The 12,124-nt window shown below is 39.1% G+C and overlaps 1 protein-coding gene across 3 annotated transcripts in view; it reads right to left on the reverse strand.

Annotated features, from left to right (window-relative positions):
• The window catches only part of sh3d19 (SH3 domain containing 19), a 223,153-nt gene that overhangs the window by 94,155 nt on the left and 116,874 nt on the right, over window positions 1-12,124 (reverse strand). The gene's annotated exons all lie outside the window — the stretch shown is intronic.

Genomic DNA, 12,124 nt, shown 5'->3' on the forward strand with positions numbered 1-12,124 from the left:
TCCCATCCTTGAAAGATCTTTATGGTTCTTGCTGCTTGAAAAAGGTCCAGAGCCTAATTAAAGATCCATCCCATCCCAGTCACTCTCTGTTTAAACTGCTACCCTCAGGTAGACACTTTGAGACAATAAAAATGCAGACTTTCTATATTCACTGCGCAGTATCTATTAGGAAAGCATAAAGGGTGAAGCAGTGTGCTTATTTTAGAATAGCAATCATGAATTCTTGCTAAATTTTAAAAGAATCCATCCACCCATCCATTATCCAACCCGCTATATCCTAACTACAGGGTCACGGGGATCTGCTGGAGCCAATCCCAGCCAACACAGGGCACAAGGCAGGAAACAAACCCCGGGCAGGGTGCCAGCCCACCGCAGATCTTAAAAGAATCCTTAACCCATTCCTCAGACTATTCCATTCTTTCCAGGTTATGATAATCTAAACCTTCACTTTTCCGTTGAGTTACAGGAGGTACCGTTAGAATTCTTCCAGTTACCCAAAATGACTTTTCATGAAAGCAATATGAGTGCCAGATACCACAATGAACTTCTTATTGCCTAACATTATCCCATCTGGTGTTACTTTAAATACCGCTTTTAGAGGGTCGGGAGTGATTTTAGAGCCAAAGCTGCCTGAAATTGCGAGTGGTCAGTATAGCCAAAAGTCCAATTCGCGGTATTATTAAAAATTCTGATACGCACCAGTATACTTCATTTGTCTATACTTTTCAGCATGATTTAATGCTTGTTTTAATCAGATTTTAAATCAGTAAAATTAAGCTGATGGGATTGATCCCATCATTAAGATTTTGGCTAAGTTTTACAGCTGGATACCCATCCCAACACTTAACCCTCTCTATTTATCCAGGAATTGGAAAGGCATCAAGTTGGACAGGTTTGCCCCCCGGTGGCACTGAAAAGAATGAAAAATAGGAAGGCAGCAGGACCCGATGAAATTGCACAAGTGTGGAAGAGTTTAGGAGAAGAGGGAGTAGATGTGCTGTCCGACCTAATGCAGAAGATTTAGGAACAGGAGATAGTACCAGAGGAGTGGAGGAACAATGCGATAGTGGCCATTTATAAGGAGAAGGGGGGCACACTCAGGATTGTGGAAACTATAGAGGGGATAAAGCTGATGTCACACACAATGGAAATTTGGGAAAAGGCTATAGAGAGAAAGCTTAGGGAATTAACCACCATAGGGGAGGAGCAGTTTGGTTTACGCCAGGGAAAGGAGCAACTAATGAAGTCTTTGTATTCTCATAGAGAAGCATCAAGAAAACCGGAAAGGACTGCATATGGTGGTCATCGATTTGGAGAAGGCTTATGATAGAAAAGTGACGTAAAGAGGTGCATGAGAGTGAAAAGAGGAACAGAGAAGTGTGTGAGGATTGTCCAGGATATGTACGAGGATGTGAAGAGCCGTGCTGGGGTAACACACAAGATCCCAGTTAGAGAACGTCTGCACCAGGGATCTTCTTGAAGTCCTTACCTCTTTGAACTGATTAAGGATGTGTTGACGCATGGGATAAAAGACTGTGGTGCAAGCTTTTTGCTGATGATGTGCAGCACCAGAAAATAAAAAGTGAAGAGGAAGTTGGAAGAATGAAGAAGGGCTAATGAAGATAGGAAATTGAAGATAAATAGGAGGAAGAAAACAGAATGCATAAAGTTCAATGATGATCAGGATTCAGAAGTTAGCCTGCAGGGAGAGCCACTGAAAAGAGTGGAGATGTTTAAATATCTAGGATCAGTGGTAGCCCAAGATGGAGAACATGATGCAGAGATAACCATCAGAGTGCAGAGTGGATGAAACAATTGGAAGAAGGTATCAGGTGGGTTTTGTGATTATACTGTAGATTTGTGGTGAAGGCTAAAGGTAAGACAGTTGTAGCTCCAGCAATGGAGGAAGGAGCTGAGTCACTAAAGATTGTGCAGGAGAAGAAGTTAGATGTGGCAGAAATGAGAATATTGAGATAGATTTGAGGAGTTACAAAAAAGGACAGAATAACAAATGAGAGTTATAGGTACAGCAAAAGTTGGAGAGATATCTGAACTACAGGAAATTAGGCTGAAGTGAAATGGACATGTGATGAGGAGAGACAATGGTAGGCAAAAGAGCAATGGGAATGCAAGTACAGGGGAAGGGAAAGCAAGGGAGGCCAAAGCGGAGGTGGATGGATAAAGTCAAAGAAGATCTGAAGGAAAAGGGTCTGACTAGGGAGGAGGTGCACGACTGAATCTCTTACTTGATACACTCACTCACTCATGCCACCAAACTGCTATGTTGCATTTTCTTATTTACTGTTACTTTTGTTATTTCTGAATTATTTTTCTTGTTAGAAGATAATTTCTGGTATGCTTGTTTATTATTTACGAGGGCTGATTGAAAAGTAAAGATTGATATTTTAAAAAAAATCATAATCAGATGATTCCACAGGCTTGGAACATTTTTCTTTTTTGAAAAAGCATCCTTCACAGTTGAGTAAAGTGAGCCTTTTGTCTTCTTGCAACAGTTTGTTAGCCTTGGAACTGTGGTGGATGGTCTCCCCACTTCCTTACTCACTCACATGTTGCCAAAGTACTACCGCCACCAAAATACAGCAGCATGGCTAATCATTTCTGGAACATTTCATGAGTTTCATTGCCACTCTTCCGAAGATTAATGCAAAAATCAATGACACACCTCTGCTGTACTCTCATAGGAACGACTGCTACCCAGTTCTTCGGTGGGGTGGGGGGGTGAATACAAGCTGGTACAGCTAAGGGTGGAATGTTTCCCCAGAAGTAAATGACACGTTTGTTAATTTTTCATTAAATAAAATATCGCAAAATCAAATTCTCACAAATTTTCCCCAACTACATAGCTTTTATCTACAGATACTGCTTAAGTGCAGATCTGGGGCCTCATGTATAAACGGTGCGTACGCACAGAAATGTTGAGTAAGAACTTTTCCACGTTCAAATCGCGATGTATAAAACCTACACTTGGCGTAAAGCCACGCACTTTTCCACGGTACCTCATGCCTTGTCGTACGCAAGTTCTCCGCTCGGTTTTGCAAACTGGCGGCACCCAGCGTCAAAGCAATGGTACTGTTCTTGTGTGATTACTCATTATACAGCTTTAAGGACACGCTGTCTCAGCCACGGCAAAACGTTTTAAAGCCTTTCCTGTACAGACCTCGCGGTTCAGAAACAGTTTCATCCCAAGAACTTTAAATGCACTCAATCAATTGCTCCTTGTAGAACTGTTAGGACTTATAAGTACAATCACCCCACTGTAAACTTGCACTACAGTTATAATATCGCACAACCTGAGCCACTTTAAAAATGATATCGTCATCATATGTAAATACGTGCTTTATAAAGTGAAATGCAGCAAAATATGTTTGTTAAATTATACACATAAAACTTTAACTTAATTTAAATAATCTATATTCTTCACTGGGAGTGTCGTGAAGGATAGAATAATTAAACATGTACTACGAAGATATTTCAATGTTCTTTAAACGTTTTGAAGAATCGGCGCTAAGATTACAGATGGCTTAACGTCTATTACAGAGCTGATTGTGTGGTGATCGGTTACTTGGGGAAAGAAAAGCACTGACTGCAGTGACGGCTACGCCAATATATATTGAATATAAAACAGAAAGAGAAAATAACAACACAGCTAAAAACACAGCGATAAATTTCGACAATAAATTATTTCATCGAAGTGAAACACATGTTTAATAACGAGCTTTAACTCCTATCATCATGAAAATGACATCACGTATACATCTCAGTATTTTAGTTATTCAGAGAGCTGTAATATCATGAATGTAATGGATTCTGTGTCCAGTTGGAGGAAGAGAGCCAGTTTAAGAAGCAAGTAGTGATTCACACACATAGAGCACATAGAAGATCAAATACAAAACAAAACATTTAACGTGCTACTTTAATTACGATGTGATTTGAGAAACTGGTTAATTAAACGATTTTAAGATGAAGTTTATAATGTTCTACTAAATGACAAAATAAACTACGTGATTAAAGTGGAAATGTCGAGATTGAAGTTGACATTTCGTGCTTTTTCCCCACCGTGTGGCTTTTTTCTCTGTACCCTAATAAACTTTCATATGACACTCAGACAGTGGGCTTACAACTCTTCTTTTCACGGCAACTTTGATATGTGACTTCTTTTTTATTTCCGGCACTGTGCGATTTTGTGAATGTGAGCTTTCAAGTTTCTCCAACACGCTATGTCACTCGATCAACTTCATTTTGTTGATTATACCACGGTTTATTTGAACAAATAGTATGTTTTTCCTTTGCCTACACTTGGTATTCGCTGAAATTCTTATATTTTCCCCGTGCTTTTCCCATTGTCTTTTCACAGAAGGCTGTGCTTAGGGGTGATTTATATTGATTTTCATATTCAAATAGGCGTAATTCTGGGAGGATTTGGGGCGTTACATAATGCTGCGTGCGGCGTTAGTTTTCACGCTGATCGGGATTTATGTAATGGAAGAACGTGGAAGTTGGAGTGCGCACAGATTCCTGCATCTGGATTTTTCTGTGCGTAAGCACATTTCGGCTTTTGTGCTTACGCCATGTTATAGTGCGAGTTCTATGCACGGCGTTATACATGAGGCTCCAGATCTTGATATGTTCCCATATGATAAAAAAAAGAAATCACTTTTCATCGGGCGTTGTCTCCTGTGTGTGTTTGGCAGGCAGTTTAAGGGCTCTGGTGATGGTAATTACCCACCAAACCAGGGGTTGGCGCTGTGTGCTACTGCCCTTTCTCTTCCTCCCTGTATAAACTGGAAGATTGACAGCCACTCCAACACTGACATCACTTCCATTGTCCACCCTCCTGTACCTGCCCCTTCCTTCCTGGATCTTTAATGATCCGATGGTCAGCCATGTTTGAGTTAGTTATGCATTGGACTCCTGTCTGAAACTGAACTCCTCTGTAACTTAAAGGAACCTCAAGCTTACTTTGCTCCAAACTAACAGGAGGCTGTTATTCGTTATATTTTGAAGCCATCGTGTGTTTCTTTTCTTTTGTTTCAATCAAAGTAACCGGGTTGGTGCCCCAACATTCATTTTGCCAAGGCTGTCAATCCCTTGCATGATCACACAGAGAATAAATGTTAAATATGAATCCCTTAAGTTTCAAAACACTAATCTGAATGCAAAGTTTTCTTATTTAACACTGAAAGAAATTAAATAGAATGACTGATCGTGATTCGGCCATGGCAGAAATGCCAATCAACCTAAAACACAATTTTTCTGTGATGTAGGAGGACAACCACAATGTCTGCTCATTATCGTTATATCTTTGTGTGGTTTTCTCCAAACTCCACAAATATAGTGTCTGGGCTGTGATTCAAATATAGGATGCAGGATCGGTGAGCTTTAAGCACTGCACCACTGTGCCACCCTTTTCATATGTACACGTTTCCCCTAAGAAAGGCACCAGTCGGTTGGCGTTTGTCTAGAATGCAGCAGCAAGAATCATAGCTTGAGAAAGAAAATCTGAGCACATCATGCCAGTCTGAGCATTATTATACTGGTTGCCAGTGTCCTTTAGGATTGACTTTAAGATAATATTAATGCTTTATAAAACTTTAAATAATTTGCTCCTTCTTGTATTTTTGAAGTGCCTGCCCCGCTACGTTCCAAGATGTAACCTTAGATCTTCTAATTGTGATCAGTTTATTCTTCTAAGCGCCAAGCATAAATGAAGTGGTGAGGTGGCCTGTTATGCACGAGAAATCTGGAATACTTTACCAATAGAAATACGCCAGGCTAACACTGTTGATCAATTTAAACAATTCCTAAAGACCCACTTTTTTAATTTAGCCTTTTCGTAACTACAATTTAGTTCTACCTTTAATACACTAGACATACACGGAATAATCATACTCTTCAATGAAATTGCAATCTTTATTAATCTTTAATTTTCTGTTTTCTTTTTTTGGTTCTTCAAAAGCCGCCATCCACTAACTGATCAAAGTCTTGGGCCAGCCACTTCTGATGTTTGAATGACAGTGGATACCCAAACCTCCCAAGAGACCCACTGTGTTGAATCCTCTAAGAGAAAGCCTTAAAAAATTAAATATATATATATATATATATATATATATATATATATATATATATATATATATATATATATAAAATAAAGAAAGACTTAATGACATTTACGCTAGGCAGATTATTTATTTATTTTTTTTTTTAAATGTCCACCTATGTCAGGTGACCTTAAAAAATTCTACATTTAAGGCCTCAGTTACTATCTATTTATATAAAATTCTTTTCGTGTTTGAAATGGAAATTATGTACGACCACAGAACATATTATAATGCTCTCGCGCACTCACGTTTGAAATGGAAATTACGTATGACCACAACAGTCAGGTTACACAGAGAAAGTGAGACAGAAGCAGATCAAGAGAGAAGGCTCGCTGATCAACGTATACGACAATCACAATTGACGGCCTCACAAACACCCGAACAACGTGCTGAACAGAATCGAATTTGACGGATACGGTATTCACAGGCTACCACGTCACACAGGCGTCAGGGTCTGTATGTGGAGGGATTCAATTATAACATTGAAAAAGATTATTACCTACATCCAAAAATTACAATAGGAGAAATGGACATCATGTGTGAGTACTGCCAAGCACAGAGGGTTACATTTGAATCACGTGGGATGTGTTGTTCAGACGGCAAGGTGAGACCTTTAAGCCATCCACCTGAACCATTGTTGTCTCTTTTACTTCTGGCGCAAATCCACATTCAACTCATTCTCTACAGAACATTAAGAAATACAATTTGTGTTTTCAGATGACATCATTTGGCACCGCGGCTGCTACCGAGGAGCCTGGCTTTATGCCGACATTTAAAATGCGGGGGCAAATCCATCATAGAATTGGGTCATTAATGCCATTGCCTCATGAGAGCCACAAATTTTTTCCCTTCCACTCAGTGAGCGAAGCCACTGGGTAATCCGCTAGTTAATTATATACTTAACTCATTTTTGCATAATCTGTACGCATTATTTTTCTCATTTAATGTTAATTTGTTTTTCTTTGCATGCCACTACTTTTGACCTCTTGTCAAGCACTTTGAGTGACATTCTTTGTATGAAAATGTGCAATAGAAATTATCGTGCATGTGTGTCTCCTCACAGGTTTGATCGAGGTATGCAATACCCCACCAGGATGAGAGGGGGTGCTGTCACTAACATTCTTTTTTCCTTCTTTCCCAGCAGAACTTTGAAACCACCCAGATAGGGCACTTAGCCCCACCCCTTGCCATTCACCAGCTATAAGAAACCCAGCTACCCAGGAGGAGACGTCTTTTGCGACCTGCTGGATGGTGCGGTGTGATAGACGCTAAATTCTGTGGCAAGAGCCGAATGATTTTTTGTTTGCATTGCACCTAAGGGTAAGAAACACAATGCCAAGAGGCACTCTTTTTTTTCTTGAACATTTCAGTGGATTAAATGGGATGACCCAGTATGGTGTCCCAATCTTTTATTATTTATTTTGTGGCTGGGTGCAGGAATGACAGGTCGTGCAAATGTAATAATGATGAATTTTATTTATATAGCCCCTTTCCCGTACTCAATGTGCTTTGCAGAGTCTCAGAAAGAACAGCAGGGTATATGTAACATGCAGAAAATATTTGTGTCCAATTTTACATATACCCTGCTGTTCTTTCTGAGACTCTGCAAAGCACATTGAGTATGGGAAAGGGGCTATATAAATAAAATTCATCATTATTATTAGTGTAAGAGCCAATTTTAGAAAGTTAAAGTTTTCAGTTAAACTCATATTAATGTTTGCTTAATTTGAATAGGATATAAATTTCTTCCATAGTCATAGACAATGGTATTATCTTTCCCCCCTATTAGTTAGTAAGAGATAGAACCTTCTTACTATAACTGAGGAACAGTGTGTTAATAGATTCAGTTGTGGTAAGAACAGGTCCCAGTAAAGAGGGACTTCAAAGACCCATTTTCAACCCATGGGAAATGGGATAAGCATACAGTTTTCTGACCATTTTGAAATGGTTCAGAAATTTTAAGTAAATAGTAACAATTTGAGATGTAACAAGATTTTAGCTTTGAACTGCACTTTTCTTAACATGAATTTTTTTCTTTTTTCTGCTATTTTAATTTTCTTCTTTTGTGTGAACTGTTTTACTTTGAAACTTAACTAAACTTTTAAAAACGAAGATATTTTGTCTGTGGAATCATTTCTGCGCATCATTTTTTTGAGTTAGAGCTGCTTAACTTTGGTCATTTTGGAAAAACGCAGCTACAATTAACATTGCGTGACCTGTCATTCCTGCACCTGGCCACAAAATAAATAATGTTGTTGCCTAAACTAAATAAACCAAACACCCCTATAAAAAGCCTTTTACTCGAGGTGTCCTTGTCACATTAACAGCCATCCCCACAGTTTTGCTCTTCACTACGAACAGGAAAGGGTGCAGCCGAGCAACAGCTTAAACAACTGACTGCCTACCATTACGACGATGTTCACCACAACAAAAGCCCTGCTACCTCAAACCCAGCACATCATCAGAACAACAAAACCGCTACATTTAAATTTACCGACCATTGCTAAAAATTAACAAAATGAGACTTGACAAATAATAAAAAGGAAAAAAGAAAAAAAGTCAGAGATCAAACAACAGAGAAAACAATGCAATGTGATGTACTGAAAATACAAAAGCATACCCCACTGATTGTGGGTGGCTGGGTTCCACAATAATTCAAAACAGACAGTGAAGGACATGTGCAACCATTTAAGAGCGGCTTTGTAAAGCTAAGACATGCAACAACAGGGACTTGTTTGGATAAACAACACATAGCTCACTGAAGGGCAGCTCGGTGGCACAGTGGCTAGTTCCTCTTACCTCACAAGTTAAGTGTCCTGGGTTCAAATCCTGCACATAGAAATTTCCTGGTGTCTATACGGGCCTGAGAGCTACTTTTACAAAATGAAATTGGCCGAGAGCTCCTCATGTTTCCCAACGTTTATTCTAATCGCTTATTTCAACCCAAACAAACTGATTAAGCTTGTTTTGCCTGAACATTTACAAAATGTTGGTGTCCACAACTCACATTTTGCATTAAAACATCACAAAAAATATTTAGTTCACCTACAAGTGGATTTTGTACGTCTGTATGCATTTTTTAGTGTATCTCACACTATTGAATTAAAACATGAATGCTGTCAAAACAAAATAATGCAATTCCAAGTCCACAGATATGACTTATTGATTTGTCATTTTGTCACATGTCACTGTGTCGCTTTATTCACAGGTCCAGTCACATGTGTGATGTGTTATTTAGTCAGTCAGATGACTGGCACTGAGGTGCATGGTGGAGTGGAGCCGCTTAGGTTCACTCTTATGGAGTCATTTAAATGTTCGTCTGTCAGTCTTATTCTGAACTTTGATTTCATGACATTAACGTCAGACTCACAGAGCTATGGAGACCCAAACAAAGAAGACATTTTCAGAGCTGATTGGTGAAGATTCTTCTAGTTATCTGGCTCTACTAATCTCCAGAAATGCTGTTGAGATTTTAACTGAACATTATTTTGAAGGTTTACTAATATATAAAATCCAAAGTCTCTCTGTCTGTATGTCTGTCCGTTTTTCATGAGAGAACTCCTTAACGGATTTAGATCGGGCGTTTTTCTATAATTTGGTTGAACATTCCGGTTGATTTTGCGACTTCTCTCATTTCGCTAGGTATGAGTTCGCTTACGGTATCGATTTTTTTGTGCAAATCCAAGAAACACGCAGCGGGCCGAGAGGGGGGCCTTCCTCACTCACTCGCCGGCTTCAGGGCGTGTTCCTTAACTCCACTTAGCTAGAAAACAAGAGAGAACAATTGAATTCAACTTTGTTTGATATTTAAAATAAAGTGTTACTTTGGTCTTGATGAGTGTGAGTCCGGATATTCTCTTAAGTGTCTGCCACATTGAAAAGATAGACTGCAATTCAGATTGTGGATCGTGATATGATTTTTTGGAAAGATTGCCCACCCCTAATTTGACTATTTAAGTTTTCAAATGTATTAACCCTTTGCCAAGCTACTTTGAAAGGGGTGGTGTGCTACGGTGGCTCGCGAGCGACGTGTTGGAGACCCCTGCTCTGGATACTTCTAGTATCGAGGTGGAATACATGCAGGTTAGGGGACTTGGCAATTCTAAACTGGACTGACTGGAGTAGGAGTGCCTGGGTAAGTGGTGTACATGCATTCTATCTAGTGTTGGTGGATGTAATTATGGATTAAATAAAATAAAAAAATGGATTTTGTTTTTAAAAAAATAAAGGTTTTTGGATTTTATTTATTTGTTTATTTATTATTTATTAATTATTTATTTTTTTCTAAAGGGAATGTTTTCCCAAAATTAAAAATAAGAAACTACCAAATTAAGGGGGATGGATAAAAAAACAAAATCAAATTAAAATTTAAATTGGGAATAAGTGTACCAGAGCGTGCCATTTATGGCCATATCCCCTACCCTAATCCTAACCCTAACCATAAGCAAGTCTGGTAACATTACACTGTAGTGCTATTTACTGTTGGTCAGGTCAAACCAAGTCAAGTGGCTTTATTGTCATATAATCCATAACAATGTACTGCATGCATACAGAGGCATGAAATATAGGCGCTTTTCCACTGCATAGTACGGCACGACACGGTTCAGTTCAGCTCACTTTTGGGGGGTTTTCCACTGGGAACAGTACCTGGTACCTGGTCCTTTTTTTAGTACCACCTCAGCCGAGGTTCCAAGCGCCGAACTGTTACCAAAACGTGACGTATAAACTGCTGGTCACTGATTGGCCGGAGAAAATCGTCATTACTGCGTCACTGGATATTCTTTTCTTTTAGGTACACACACGCGGAAGTTTGTGTCCTGTCTCTCCATCGCTGGACGCAGTTTGTTGCATAAGTGGATGAATGTTTCTTCAGACATTCGAAAGTTCTCCAGCCACTGAGTGTTTGTAAAACCGGGAACAATCACATCCCACCACTCTGAAGCACGGTTAAATGTCCAAACAGATGGTCTGTTGCGGCGACCTTTTTGCAAAATGATGAAGATCTGTAATATACAGAATCAGCATTTTAATGTTACACTGGCAGTTAAGTTCATTTTATGCTTTGCAACAGTGATAAAAGTTAGCTAGTGATGTGCTTTTTTTAGATGCTTACCCTTGCGCGTCGTCGAGCTAAAGTGTTGTCGTTGTCTGCGTGTTGTTGTAAAAGTTCCACGGTGTCACGGCAGTAGTGGCGGCGCAACTATAACGACACGTGAATAATCCCGTCCACTCTAAAGCGGTACTAAACTGCAGTCGAAGCGCAAACCGAGCCGAACTGAGCCGAACCAAGGTGAGCTGTACTGAACCGTGCTGTGCCGTACTATGCAGTGGTAAAGCGCCTATAAAGAACCAAAGTGCAACATATACAAACACAGGACAAAGGCAAGACAGGCAAAGAACTCTACTATACTATAAATAGATAAACAAATAATAGGTAAGTGAATAATTAGAAATAGATACATAAGTAACAAAAATCAGATGTAACAATTGGATAATTCCTGGATGTGGATGTCGTTCTCTAGTGATGTCACATGTGACACTTCTCCCATAGCCTTCTGATTAAAATCCCTGTGTAAACTGTAGCCCTGACTAACAAAAAATGGTGGCACTCAATATGGCACTGTGTAATAACAACAGACAATTATAACTTTTCTTAGAAGGCTTTAAGCACAAAACAAATGTCATAAACAGATAAGGTAAAAAAAAAGAAAAAACTTATAGTTTTTAGTTTGTTCCTACAAAAATGTAATAAATAATGTCCATCATAACAGAAGAGGCTCATCCCAAGTCAGCCAATCCCCAACTGCTTCTTGCAGGCTGGGGCCAATACAAGCTTAAAAAGATGAGTTTAAAATACAAAGAGAAATTAAAAACATGGTAATAAGGAGAGGGTAACCATAAACCTCTGGCTTGTGAACAAAAAGGTCAACAATGTATCTTTATAAAATGATGGTTTCTTTATCAAAGCTTGTAGTACTAGGTTGTTGTACCGTGTTAGCCATTAT

The sequence above is a fragment of the Polypterus senegalus genome, chromosome 4 (genome assembly GCF_016835505.1).
Source record: "Polypterus senegalus isolate Bchr_013 chromosome 4, ASM1683550v1, whole genome shotgun sequence".
Taxonomy (NCBI): Eukaryota; Metazoa; Chordata; class Cladistia; order Polypteriformes; family Polypteridae; genus Polypterus; species Polypterus senegalus.